Source organism: Octopus bimaculoides, chromosome 1 (genome assembly GCF_001194135.2).
Source record: "Octopus bimaculoides isolate UCB-OBI-ISO-001 chromosome 1, ASM119413v2, whole genome shotgun sequence".
NCBI classification, from domain to species: Eukaryota; Metazoa; Mollusca; class Cephalopoda; order Octopoda; family Octopodidae; genus Octopus; species Octopus bimaculoides.
In genome coordinates, this window is record NC_068981.1 from 138,858,452 (window position 1) to 138,862,854 (window position 4,403).

Consider the following 4,403-nt stretch of genomic DNA (forward strand, 5'->3'; position numbering starts at 1 on the left):
ATAGTGTTATCACCATTATTAAAATAATAATAATAATAATAATAATAATAATAATAGAAATGGAGCAAAAGTACATAAAATTGAGTAATTACGCATACACTCGAATGTCTCCACAATCATATATACATTTTGATACTCATAGGACTACACATACATCTCAATGTTTACACAACAACGTGAAAATTACAGGACACACATTCACGCATATGAAAATACATGACACAAACGAGGCAAAAATGACAGAAACATCTAAGGTTAACCATGACCAGCAGAATGTCATAAACGAATTAGTACCAGCAGAGAGCTACAAATACCTAGGGGTATTTAAAGGAGACAGAGTCAAACATTCAGTGATGAGGGAAAGGATCAGAAGAGAATGTTATCTCAGGGTGAGAGCAATACTCAAGACAGAGCTGAATGCAAGAAACAGGATCGAAGCGATCAATACTTTAGCCATACCAGTCGTGACTTACAGTTTCAATATCATTGACTTGTCAATTACGGAAATGTGTAATCTTGTCAGGAAAATATGACAATTGTTGACAATGCATAGAATGCACCACCCTAAGGCAGATTTACACTGATTTTATCTGCCAAGAAAAGAGGGAGGCCGTGGACTTTTACAACTGGCATTAACAATGAAGATTGCCACAATTGGTCTAGACACCTACCTGAAAAACTCTGAGGACTGGATGTTAAAACTTGTCTCAAAACATGAAAATAAGAAAACATCATACTCAGTGACAAAACAGGCAAAGGAATATATAAGTGAATTCCAAATACAAATTCCAGAATTTGACGTACTATAAACAAGCAGAGAAAAAGCTAAGCGTATGAAAACCCATGCTAAAACTGCTGCCTTAGATATTCTGACTGATAAATGGCAAGAAAAACCTCTTAATCACAAATACCCAAAGAGATCTAATAATACCGATGCTGACAAAGCCCTTGCCCATCAATGGTTAATGGCTTCAGAAACAGAAAGGTTTGTTATAGCAGCCCAAGATCAATGCTTACCTACAAGAAACTACCAGGTCAACATATTAAAGAACGGCAATTTCCCTACATGTCGTGTATGTCAACAACAAAATGAAACCATCGATCATGTTGTCTCCATGTGCAGTCTTCTTGCACCTACAAAGTATCTCAACAGGTATGATAGAGCTGCACAATATATTCACTAGGTAATTTGCAAAAACCTGGACCTGCCCCATGATAAAAACTGGTGGGAACACAAACCACTTCTAGTGCTTGAAAATGATCACGTCTCACTCCTCTAGAACTTCACCATTCAAACTAACAGAAAGATAAATGAAAATAGGCCAGACGTCATATTGAAAGACTTCAGACAAATATCATGCTTCCTCATTGATATGACTGTCCCAATCGATATAAACGTATCTGTCAAGACCTACCAAAAACTGAGCAAGTATAAAGATCTTGAAATAGATACTGGCAAAATGTGGAACCTGAAGACTAAAACAATACCTGTTGTCATAGGAACGATAACGAAAGGGGCTCATTGCTACGTAGCTCAGATACCAGAAAACCCCAAAATGGCAGAAATTTAAAAGTTAGTGCCCATGGGAACTGCCCATATCCTATGTAAAATACTGTCTATCTAATCTCAAATTTTAAAACACACTCATAATTTTCTTATGGTTTCTTAAACATTATCTAGAACAACAATAGGTACAAAACCAAATATATGGTACCCTTGGCATAACACCTACATGAACTTCTAACTTGTTGTCTCTTGAGGTCTCTGGGTGAGACTTGGAGCCAACTTGTACAAATGCAAAGCGAAAGTCAAACATAAAGTAATAATAACAATGAAGTGGCCAGTGAAAAATTTGTAGATTTCTAGTGGGTGGTAGGTAATTCCGGTACCCTACTTTATATATATGTGTATGTCGATAATATACCGTAATTGATTCGATCGATTAAACTCCTCACATTGCGAATGTTTCTTCTGTTAAGGTAATCGGTGAAGTTGCTCTTTATGTAGCTGGCATGGCTGTGGGATTAAGTTTGCCTCGATACAGCGTAGTATTGATTTTGATCCCACTGTGCAGTACCCTAGACATCTAATCCATGGCTTCAAGTCGACAGAAGCTTTATGAGTGAGACCGCTCCTGTTCTTGAAGGGTAAACTTAATTTGTCACTACTTCGACCTTGGATGATTTAAACAAATTTCAAAGCTTCACCACAAACACCAAGAAAAAAAGAGCAAAGAATCATATGTGCGCCCAGGCTCACTGAATATAAAAACTTAAACCATTTCTAATTCAGTTGAACCTGTATGGAAAGCGTTCCAGCTGTGACTACCCTATTTTTGTATCCCATCTTTTTGGTAGTGTTTCTACTATTGTATTATCCAATGTATTTTTGCTTTTTCCTAAGATAGACGCAGGGTGTGATCTAAGTGTGATTCGGCTGCTATTTCTAGTAGCCAAATCATACGCGTTGGATCGCGAGTGTAGGAAGTTACAGTTGAAACAGTTGAACCCGAGTCAAGGTGACGTGATGGTAGAATCGTTACCACATCGGACAAAATGGTTAGCTACATTTCGTTCTGAGTTCAATTCCGACAAGGCCTATTTTGCCTTTTATCCTTTCATGATCGATAAGATAAGTACCGGTCAAGTCATGAGGTCGATGCCATCATCTTGTCCCTTCCTCTTAAATTTGCTGGCATTGTGCCAAGAATTAGAAAGAAATATTAATGTCAAGTCAGGAGATATACAAAGCTAAGAATTATTTCGACTCTAGTCTAGGCCCAAAATTTTGAGGGAGGGGGCCAGTCGATTAGATCGATCCCAGTACGCAACTGGTACTTAATTTATCGACCCCGAAAGTGTGAAAGGCAAAGTCAACCTCGACGCAATTTGAACTGAGAACGTTGCGACGGGCGAAATACCGCTAAGCATTTCGCCTGGCGTGCTAACACTTCTGCCAACTCGCCCTCTTGGTACAAGACCAAGAATTTCGAAAAGGTGGGTAAGTCGATTACATCGACCTCAGTGTTCAAATGGTACTTATGTTATCGACCTCGAAAGGACGAAAGGCAAAGTCGTGCTCGGTGGAATTTCGGCTCCACGTAAAGACAGACGAAATACTGTAATGCATTTTTCCCGGCGTGTTAAGGATTCTGCCAGCTCGCCGCCATTAAAAAAAATTCTAAACATACTGGTTTCAAATTTTGGCACAAGACCAGCAAGCTCGGGGAAGGGTTAAGTCGATTACGGTGATCTCAGTACATGACTGATACTTATTTTGTCGACCCCGCAAAAAAGGAAAAGTAAAGTCGACCTTAAGTTAATTTGAACTCAGAACGTAAGAAATGCCGCTAAGCTTTCTACTCGGCGCGCTAATGATTCTGCCAGCTTACTGCTATTAAAAGGAAGATCTAAATATATTAGCCAAATTACCTTATAGGGATAAAGAAAGGGTTAATTACATATTCTGCAATCATTAAAGATTAATGTAGCTCTCACTGTATATTCATACCTTTAGAGCAGGCTGGTAAATGTTTGCTGACAGACCTAATTTTTTCCTTCGAGGTTCTCCTAACTCTCAGCCATGGCAAATTCTCCTTTGATGCTGTTTCTTTATTTCTGTCACAGCTTACTTCAAAATTTTACCTCGCCTATTAAAAATTCGGAATCTCACATCTGTTGGCCATTGATAGTTTAACCTTTAACACAAATCAATCTAAATCGTTGCACCGAAAGCAGTTGGTGTTGATATGTGGATCAGTTATTAATCTATTGCTTGTTATTGTTATTTTATTATAAGTGACAACAGCGATAGATCATAAATAAATAAAAAGTAGATAGTGATAAATAGTTATTTAATAAGCCCCAGAACTTTCGCTAACATAAATATGCAAATTTATAGTCAGAAAACAATATATTCTCCTGCTTGCAGAATTATTACAGTTTGACGTAATAGCAAATAGCAAAGAAAAAAGGGCAACGATTGTGGAGTTGTTGTAGTTCTTGTTGTTGTTGAAAATGATGTATGGCACGGACAGTGGTGTAGATGATGAGGATGCTGATGGTAGTGTTTACGTTGGTGGTAGCGTCGGTTGGGGTTGAGTTTTCTTTTTGTTGTTGTAGTTGCTGCTGTTGCTGTTCTTGGTCTTGTTTAGATTTTTGTCTGCACTGGTTGAGGTATGTAGCCAAAAGCATTTGGTATAACGACATAGCTGTGTGATTAAGAACCTTGTTTTGCAGCCTCATAGTTTCACCAACAATCCCACGGTGGTGCACCCTGAGCAAGTCTCTTCTATTATCGCCCCGAGGGACGACCAGTTCGAACCCCATCCTGTCTTCGTCTTTTGTTTTCTGTAAATCTGAACCCTGTGTGTGTGTGTGTGTGTGTGTGTGTGTGTGTGTGT

At 38.6% G+C, this 4,403-nt stretch overlaps 1 long non-coding RNA gene across 2 annotated transcripts in view; it reads right to left on the reverse strand.

Annotated features, from left to right (window-relative positions):
- Positions 1-3,745, reverse strand: part of LOC128248885 (uncharacterized) — a 47,155-nt gene extending 43,410 nt beyond the window's left edge. For both annotated transcript variants that reach the window (XR_008265028.1, XR_008265026.1), the window contains exon 1: positions 3,512-3,745. This is a non-coding gene — a long non-coding RNA (uncharacterized LOC128248885). The remainder of the gene's footprint in view (positions 1-3,511) is intronic.
- Between the last annotated feature and the right edge of the window lie 658 nt (positions 3,746-4,403).